Source organism: Hevea brasiliensis, chromosome 9 (genome assembly GCF_030052815.1).
Source record: "Hevea brasiliensis isolate MT/VB/25A 57/8 chromosome 9, ASM3005281v1, whole genome shotgun sequence".
In the NCBI taxonomy this organism is placed as follows: domain Eukaryota; kingdom Viridiplantae; phylum Streptophyta; class Magnoliopsida; order Malpighiales; family Euphorbiaceae; genus Hevea; species Hevea brasiliensis.
Genome location: NC_079501.1, coordinates 88061865 through 88072755, shown reverse-complemented (window position 1 = coordinate 88072755; position 10891 = coordinate 88061865).

The following is a 10891-nucleotide window of genomic DNA, read 5'->3' as shown; positions in this document are numbered from 1 at the left end:
AAAAGAAATGTAGAGATACAAACATATGATCTTCCAAACACAAGTTGATGAAAAGTGTAATATATATATATATATATATATATATATATATATATATATATATATATATTTTTTTTAAATTAATTCTTATGTATTGAGACAAAATTAATTTTAGTAGATTTTAAAAATGTTTTTTATATTAATATGACATATTTTAAATAATAATTTTAAAAATACCCTGTTACTTTCACTAAAAAAAAGTGAGTATAGGGGACAATTTTTGGGGACCAATTTTTTTTATGGTCCTCAAATCATAATTATTTTATATTATAGGGGACCAATATATTTTTTGTCCCTAATTGAATTACCATTTAGAATTGGGGACGACTTTTCTATCATAATTAAAAATTAAAAAAAAATCTCAAATATAGGAGACAATTATATATTTCGTCCCTGAAGTGTGAGTTAATGGTACAAGTATAGGAGACGATAAAAATTTTTAGAGAATTTTGTGATGGATTTTTTGTGATGGAAAGATTTCGTCAAAAATTAGAGACGGATTTTTGACAAATTATATCATTGGATAGATTTGTGACGGAATATCTGTCACAAATTTTTTAATTATTTTTTTAATATTTTAATTATTGACGAAAGAAATATTCCATCTCTAAGATGTCACAAATTTTTGACAGACGGATTTATCCGTCAATAATTTGTGACAGAAAAATACTGTCGTCAAAAATTTTGTGACGGAATATATTTTTGTCACAAAATTGTGACGAAAAATAATTTTTTGTCACAAATGTTTGACAGAAAACATAGTTCCGTCACAAAGTTTGTGACGGAATGAATTATTTCATTATAAATTTGTGACGAATTAACTCATCTGTCACAAATTTGTGATGACATTATATATTCTGTTACAAATTTTTGACGAAATTATATTTTTCTTCAAAAATTTGTGATGGAATTATATTTTCTATCACAAATTTGTGACGGATATATTAATCCGTCACAAAAGCTCAACCTTAAAATTCTTTTAGATTTATTAAATGAGTGGATAATTTTAGAATATTCACTCATGCTTATCAAAATATTCACTCATGCTTATCAACACTTTTTTATTATGTTGCCAAGTTTTAATTTATTTTTAATTAATTAATTTAATTTACTATTTATTTTTTACATTTATAAATAATTCTAATGTAATAATTCTTTATATATACAATTCAACTTTATTTAATTTAAAGTTTATAATATTTTATTATTTTATTATTAATAATAATACAAATATTATATCTATACTAAAAACCAATCTTTTAGTGTTGTATTTACTGAAGGTATATTATATTATATTATTATTTAATAATATTCCCTAAAGAAATTTATTTTATTTAATGAAATAAACCATTTAAAATCCAAAACTGCAATCTTAATTCAATTAAAATAATTTCTTTAAAGTTAAAAAAAAAATCAATACAAGCATTTTATTTTTAATTATTTTAAAGTATATAATCAAATAAATTATATCTGAATTTTATTATAAAATTAATGTTAAATTTTACTTGATTTGTTAAAAAACTAATCTTAAAGCTTTTTTTATTAAAACAATTAAACTCGCAAGCCCCCATAATTATTTTATTTGTATCTAATACAATAATTTGCAAAATGCACTTAAAATTTAGAAAAAAAAAACTATCTTTATATTTTTACCTTTTTAATAATTTGGTCCCTCTCTCAACATCAATTTCATCAACTATTATTTCCTTTGGCCCAAATTGAGAAGTAATTGCCCTTAGTATTAGGTAAAATGTCTAAAAACCTAAACCCTCAGCTCCCTCTTATTTCCTTCTCCCGATTCCCTCACCATCTTCACAATTTTTCCTCTCCCTCAGCCTCTCTTGGTCAGTCCAGTCGGTCTCTTCCTTTGCATTAATCCCCCACCCCTTAATCTCTTTGCAACAGAGGACAGGGTCATGCCATTGCCTGCCCCTCAACCTCGTCGATACACAGAAGAAAGGCGTTACTACTACTCATTCTTCCCATATCGCTGAAGAACGAGTCGCCAGTGATTGGGTTTATAGTTCATAGGTCTTTGGGTTTTCTTTTTTAATTTTTTTTCCAAATATCTAACATCTGGTCATGATTGAAGATTTTGTTAACATCTCGCTGAGAAGGTTAAATCAAGTTTGTGTTTTGGACTTGGTGCCTGCCGATTTATCTATTTCTTAAGTGGTGGTGAGTTGGTTCCCTTTAATTTAGTTGATTGTCTTGATTGTCTATCATATTTTCTAAGGATTTGCATCGTGAACTTAATAATAATAATAATAATAATAATAATAATAATAATAATAATAATAATATCTCTTGTTTTAACAACCTCTGTAATTTGCTTTAAAAAACTTTGTTGGATTAGACTACATCGACAATTCTTTGTTTTGTTCAAAGTAAAAGCAAGACTAGAAATGTTGAATTTTTTTTTTTTAATTTAGTATAATAGCATTGATTATTGCATGATTATTCAATAAATTTTTTTAAATTATTACCGACCAAATATTGTATTCGTCGGTATACTTTAATATTATTTATGTAACACCCTAATTTTTGAAGGAAATATTAAATATGGTTGTTATTAGGAATAGAAATAAAATTTATAAAGTTTTGGGGAGAAAAATTTAATTTGAACTTGGACTTGAAAGAAAAGTTATAGAAGTTTTGGGGTGGAAAATAGGATTTTGAACTTAGGAAACTTGCTTGGAACTAAAGTTATTTCTTTATTTGTTGTGGTTAGGATACTGGATACAATTTTAAAGTTATTTGATTTCTTATGCATTGAAGTTTAGTCCCCCATTGGGCATAGAATATGCATATGAAAAATAAGTTTTAAAGTGCAAGATAATTTTTTTTTCCCTCCATGCTTTAGTTATCATATTTGTTGTTATCCATTGTTATTTTTAATTATTAAAGGATATGGCTGCTGATAAGAGTTGGATGGGAATTGAGAATAGAAAGGACCCTAGATATATTCATGGAGTTGAAGGTTTTCTAACATATGCATTTAGGCATGAATCAATAGAAGATGCGATTTCATGTCCTTGCTTAAAATGTAGAAATGTCAATTAAAAGCAGAAATTTGAAGTTAGGTACCATTTGTTAAAGCATGGAATTCTCAAATCTTATACCATTTGGTATTTCCATGGAGAGTCTCTAAATGAAGATGTTGACATCAATGATGATCCAATTGTTAATGATGATCAAGACTTTGATGATGATATGATTGGATTAGTGAATGACATATATGGCGGTTCTAATGTCAACATTGGAACGGATTCTAATGAAGCATCGGTTGGAGAGGAACTTAAAGGGGATGCTGCCATGTTTTACCATCTATTAAGGGAAGCTAAGGAAAAGTTACATCTAGAATGTGAGCTCTCAAAATTGGCTGCTATACCGAAGTTACTTCACATGAAGAGTTTTCATCGATGGACCAACAGATCATTTGATGATTTGCTTGGTTTATTAAGGGAGCTTATTCCAAATGGAAAGCAAAATTTGCCAAAATCATACAGTAGTGCTCGAAAGTACATTAGTGGTCTAGGCCTTTACTATGAGAAGTATGATGTTTGTCATAATCATTGTACATTATATTGGGGATCATTTGCCAATGCAACATCATGTCAAATATGTGGGTTATCTAGGTGGAAGTCTGATGAAAGTAAAAGCAAGAGGAAAAAAAAACTCCATATAAAGTGCTACGATACTTCCCTTTAAAACCAAGGTTGCAGAAGTTGTTTATGTCTAGTCAAGTAGCAGCCGATATGCGATGGCATAAGGAAAAAAGGATAAATGATGGAATTATAAGTCACCCTGCTGATAGTCTTGCATGGAAGTCATTTGATGAATAACATGGCTCATTTGCAAGTGATACTCGTAATGTTCGACTCGGATTGGCAATTAATGGTTTCCAGCCTTTTGGAAATATGAGCTCCCAACATAGCATTTGGCCTGTAATTCTTATACCCTATAACTTATCCCCCTGGATTTGTACGAAGCAGACCTATTTGATAATTTCAATGATTATTCCAGGGGAGCATAGTCCAGGAATGGGTATAGATATTTTTTTACAGCTTTTAATTGCTGAATTAAAAGAGTTGTGGGAGGTTGGTGTGGAGACTTATGATGCACATAGCAAAAAGAACTTCACATTGCATGCATCCATTATTTGGACAATAAGTGATTTTCCAGCTTATGGAGATTTATCAGGGTGGTCAACAAAAGGTTACAAGGCTTGTCCTGCTTGCCATAAATATACTAGTGCAAAACACCTTGCTTGTTCAAAGAAAATGTGCCATATGGATCATAGAAGGTTTTTGCCTCCTAGTCATAAATGACGTAAGGACACTAAGTCCTTCAATGGCTTTAGAGAGACAAGAGCAATTCCAAAACCACTGTCAGGTGATGAGGTGTTAATGGAGCTTGAAACTTTCACTCAAATGCCATTTAATAGAGGTATCAAAAGGAAGTATGATGCTTCAAATAGTTTCGAGAATTGGAGGAAGAAGAGTATCTTTTTTCAGTTACCCTATTGGAAGACGCTTCTTATTCGGCATAATCTGGATGTGATGCACATTGAAAAGAATGTGTGTGATAATGTGTTAGAAATTAAGGAGCGAAAGCATGAAAAACACAAGTTTATATCATTGAATTTAAAAATTTTTCACCTAGGGTCACATGCATCATGCAAGATTCATTTTTATCTATTTGATTTTAATGATAAACAGCATATTAAAACTCTTTTAATATATTTTGGATCTAGACTTAGCATTTAAGATTTTAGAATTAATCAGATTAATTCATTAGAACCCTAGATTAGATCAAGAATAAGTGCGCTAACCTTTTAATGCACACTGCAGTGTATTTGGCACCTTTGGGATGCGTCTTTAGGACACCAGATGTTGTCCCTCTAGCTTGTCCACACCAAGATCACCTATGGCAGCCCTTGAACAGCTTCTAAAGCTTTTTCTATGAATTAGAAAATCAAGTTTTGCCTTTTGAGGGATTACAGATGTAAACAGGACACTAGAAACAATTTCTAGTATTTTTAATTCAAGAGATTGTTGGCTAATCTCTTTGAATTGATGAGAGATGAAGAAGAAGAGAGGGGAGATGTTCTTTGGGTGGTGGCACCAAAGAAGAACAGCAGCCCACACATTTTACTCTTTCATAACAACACTTATATAGCTAGGTCATCACTTAAAACCCTTGCCACATGTCACCCTTTGATTGATTTTAGGTTTAATTGACCCAATCACATTGTGCCAAGTGTCAAACCTATATTTAATCTTGACTTTAATCATCTTACATAATTAAAAGACATTTGGCAAGCTTATGTGTAGTGTCATGCGTCACCATCTCATGGTGCCACATGTCACCCTATGAAATGACCAAAATACCCCTGTGTCTTAATTTGAGTTCTCAACCCAAAATAATCATTTTTCTTCTTCTAATCAATTTATATCAAATACAAATTAATTAATTAATCTTTATTAATTAATTTCTCATTAATTAAATTCATATTTAAACACTTTAAATATAAATTTAACTTGTACTATACATCTAATAACCTAGATTTGGTTTCAAGCCATGCTAGGGACTTTGCAATCTAATTACAAACCAAACCTATTTAATAAATCAATTAAACTCTTTAATTAATTAATTAAATCATATTTAATTTGGTGATTACTTATGTATGTGTGTGACTTACTAGGCTCATCACTAATTGGTAATGAGACATGATATCAACTCTTAATATCATCAGAACTCTTTCTTACCATAAATAATTTCTCTAAATCATTTTATGCACCTCATAGACCATGGTTAACACCTAGCATAGCATGCCATAGCCACCCAATCAGTAATAAGGTTTACTTTAAATGAACCTATAATCATATGTTACCATGCACTAGAATCTCTCTGTTACAAAATCCCAATTCGAGCTGGTGTCATGGTTTATGTCAAACCCCATTTGCTATAAATATTATGTTCTCTTTTAATTCCAGTTCTTGATTAAAAAGATTTTCTCATCAGAAACTCTTTTCTGAATAAATCTATCTGTCCTAGCCAGGAACTTGAAACATCAAGAACAATTAAATGAACATAGGATTTTATCCCTGTTTACTTAGAGGAACAGATTCCATCTTGATCAACACCTACCTCCATATATAACTAGTAGGAGCCAACACATGCCCATATACCCATACACAGTACAAGCATGAAAGCAGTATCAAACTCAAACCACCTATATACAAGATAACTGTGCTATCTCAAGTCTAAAGATTATTATGACAATGCATTAACAAGAGTAAACTCCATGTGTTTGTCATAAGTGTCACTGGTTCGGCCTACTTATTATGTATAAGTGCCTATCATGTTTGTTATATGGCATGAGACTCACCATTCCATCTTATTTATATCTCATATAAATAACTTGGGAACAAACATGATTACAATCTTTCTGGATAAGTCATGTCCTTATTGTGAAGTATCCTCGATTGTGAACCTATTTATGATACTTTGTGCTAGAAATACTATCACTCATATTCTTAACAACTTAAGAATAGAATTTCTAACAAAATATCAATGGACATTTTTTATTACACATAAATATATTATGTAAACGGAAAAGTGAAAATACCTTTTATTAATAAAATATGTATAAGATACATACTAAATGATATGCTCTAGGGCATACTACTAACAATCTCTCACTTGCACTAGAGCCATTCATTACAATACCTTAGACCCATCTTCTCAAGATGTCGGTCTAACTGTGCTTGTGACAAAGGCTTAGTGAATGAATCAACTGGATTTTCAGCTGATGCTATTTTCTACATGGCTATATCGCCTTGCCCAACTATTTCTCTGATAATGTGATAGCGCTTTTCTATATGTTTGGATTTCTGATGAGACTGGGGTTCCTTATATCCAAACATATTCTTTTGTAGCATCTGATGCAGCAATACACTCAGTCTCGATAATGGAATCTGCAGTCGTACTCTATTTGGAACTCTTCCAACTGACTGCACCTCCATTACAAATGAACACATACCTAGAGGTAGACTTTCTATCATCGATATCTGATTGGAAATCAGAATTAGTATAACCATCCAATTGCAAGTCTCCACCTCCATATATCAAGAATAAATCCTTAGGTCTTCTCAAGTACTTAAGGATATTCCTGACAGTTATCCAGTATTCCAAACCTGGATTGGATTGATACCTGCTAGTCAAACTAACAGCATATGCGATATCCAGCCTAGTACACAATATTGCATACATCAAACTTCCAACAGCTGAAGCATATGGAATCCTGGCCATTTTATCTCTTTCTTCAGGTGTCTAAGGAGACATCTCTTTAGAAAGGTGGATACCATGTCTCACTGGTAACAATCCTCTCTTGGAAGCAAGCATGTTAAACCTCTTTAACACCTTTTCCAAGTATAGACTTTGGGATAAACTAATTATTTTTTTCGCTCTATATCTATAGATGCGAATCCTAAGAATATAGGTTGCCCCTCCTAAGTCTTTCATGGAGAATGTATTTGACAACCATACCTTTACGGTTGTCAACATACCTGTGTCATTACCCATCAACAGAATGTCATCCACATATAAGACAAGGAAAGTAATAGCACTGTCACTAACCTTCTTATATACACATGGCTCATCCTTATTTTTTTTTTATAAAGCCAAATGACTTAATGGCTTCATCAAAGCGGATGTTCCAACTCCTTGAAGCTTGTTTTAATCCATAAATAGATCACTTTAGCTTGCGCACTTTGGAACCATCTTGGGATTCAAAACCCCTAGGTTGTTCCATGAAAATGTTTTCTTTAATGTATCCATTGAAAAAAAACTATTTTGACATCTATCTGCCAAATCTCATAATCATAGTATGCAACTATTGCTAATAGAATCCTAATTGATTAAGCACGGCAACAGGCGAGAAAGTCTCCTCATAGTCGATTCCTTGCCTTTGGCGAAACCCTTTCGCTACTAGCCTTGCCTTATAGGTCTCTACCTTTCTATCAGAACCAATTTTCTTCTTGAAAACCCATTTGTTCCTTATAGGTACAATACCTTCGGGTGACAAGATCCCAAACTTGATTCTTATACATGGAATCAATCTCGAATTTCATAGCGTCAATCCATTTTGAAGAGTCTATATCTGATATAGCTTCTTCATAGGTAAGTGGATCATCTCCATGATCAACTTCTTCATGAGTAGACAACTCTTGTTCTTCTTCATGAAGGAAACCATATCTCACTGGTGGGTAAGATACCCTGGTTGTTCTATGAGGAACAGCTGTAGATATTTCATCAATAGGTGTAGGTTGACTAGATGGATCTATATACATTTGATCTGTTGGTTGGTCAGAATTCTCCAATTCTAACTCTATTTGCATTCCTTTGCCTCCTTCTTGAATAAACTATTGTTTAAGAAATGTGGCATCTCTACTTATCACAACCTTTTGTGATGTAGGCAAATAAAAATAATATCCAAAACTATCTTTTGGATATCCAACAAATCGACCCTTTTCTGATTTATTTTCTAATTTATCAGTGTTCAGCTTTTTTATATAAGCTGGACAACCCCAAATCTTAACATGCTTAAGACATGGTTTTCTTCTATGCCATATCTCATAAGATATGGAAGATATTGATTTTGATGGAATCCTATTCAAAATATGCAAAGCTGATTCTAATGCAAATCCCTAAAAGGAGATTGGCATATTAGTATAGCTCATCATACTACGTACCATATTCAATAGGGTACGATTTCTCCTTTCAGATACACCATTTAGCTGTGGTGTTCTTGGAGGAGTCAGCTGGGAAACAATGCCGTGCTCTCTCAAGTATTCAACAAATTCAGTACTCAAGTATTCACCTCCACGATCTGATCAAAAAGCTTTAATACTCTTTCCTGTTTGATTTTCTACTTCAGATTTAAATTCTTTGAACTTTTCAAAGGATTTATATTTGTATTTCATCAAATACAAATACCTAAACCTTGATTTATCATCAGTAAAGGTAATAAAGTAATGAAAAACGCCTCTAGTCATTTCTCTAAATGGACCATATACATCACTATGTATTAGCTCCAAAATATTTTTAGCTCTTACCCTTTGTCCAACAAAGGGTGATCTGGTCATTTTACCCTGAAGGCAAGATTCACAAATTGGAGTAGGCTCAGAGCCCAATGAGGATAAAATCCCCATTTTCTCCAGTTTTGCAATCCTATCTTCTGCAACATTACCTAATCTTAAGTGCCAAATATATTTTGAACTTGAGTTGATTTTCATCATGGCATTGCATTCTTTTAGATTGCTATACTCTGGGCAGTTCCTATTCCTGTGCCCATGCTTCTGGCAGTGGAAACACTTTCCTTTGCCTCCATCAGCTTTAGTCTTCCCTTTCTGTTTAGCTATTTTCTTGGAAGGACTAGGAATCTAAGGTTTCTTTTTTTTATTGCCCTTCTTCTTATTGGACTTTCCAGCAGAAGAAGATGCAATCAAAGCTACCTCTTTTCCTTTATTGCCCGGCATATTCTTTTGGACAATAACCAACATGTTGAGTAAACCAGCCAAGGTGCATTCCTGCTTAGTCATATGGAAATTTGTCACAAAATTACCAAATGACTCAGGAAGGGACTGAAGGATCAAATCCATCTGCAGTTGGAAATCCATGTTAAAGTCAAGATGTTCCAGCTGCTTAATCAGCCGAATCATCTTGTGGACATGATCCCCAACATTCTGTCTCTCAGACATCCTCATACGGAATAGCTGTCTAGATATCTCATACCTAGCATTCCTGCTGTGCTCACCATACAACTCTTGTAGGTGAAGGAGGATCTCACTCACACTCTACATGTTCTCATTCTGCTTCTGTAACTCATTACTCATAGAAGCAAGCATGGAACACTTAGCTCTCATATCATGCTCCTTCCACTTGTCCAAAGTTTCATATTCCTCTTGAGTGGCCTCTGGAGGTAAGTGACCAGGAACATTTAAATCTAGAACATATCCTATATGTTCAAGGTTCAGGACAAGTTTCAAATTTTTTAGCTAATCAGATAAATTAGGTCCTGTCAACCTATTGCGATCAAGTATGCTTACAAGTATATTGGATGGTGGTGGTTGTTCTGTGCTCATTATTATAAGAAAATTAACTGCAGAAAATAACCAGATTAATTAGTAAATGTATCATGTAATTAACCAAAAATAATTATGGTCTTTTAATCAAATTGGTCCTCCCACTAACTTAGCGAATCCTACACTTCCAAAGTAGAAAACGGAAATCCTAGTTGGATGGATTTCTAGTGGGTGATTGAATTCTTATAATCCTATTGATCATCCTCAGGCACATCCATTTTTGGAATTACAATAAATTATAAGTGAGCAACTCCTTGCCCATCACATTTCATGTGAGGTTCAATCCTTTACCTAGCCCCTAATGCTCAAAATCTCAGGCACATCCATTATTGACTTATCTTGCATTAGTTAAGTTGATCCCATTGATCCAGTAAACATGCAAATAATTTTAATGTCCTCAGGCACATCTATTATTGGCCACCAAACCATTTACATATTTACAACATCTCATGCTTAACAATTATTCTTAAGAAAATCTCTTAAATTAATTGCATCATATGCAACTATTTAAAATTTCTTAAAATAATTGCTCCAATGGAGGGCCCATGTTATAATTACTTTAATTATAGCATATCCAGCTTAATCATTTGTTTGAAAGATTTTATGGTCGTCCTAATTACTATTAAGATCTCACTTTGCACATTATCCAATTAGCATGCATATATCATATACTTGCATACATTCCCATACATCTCATGCAT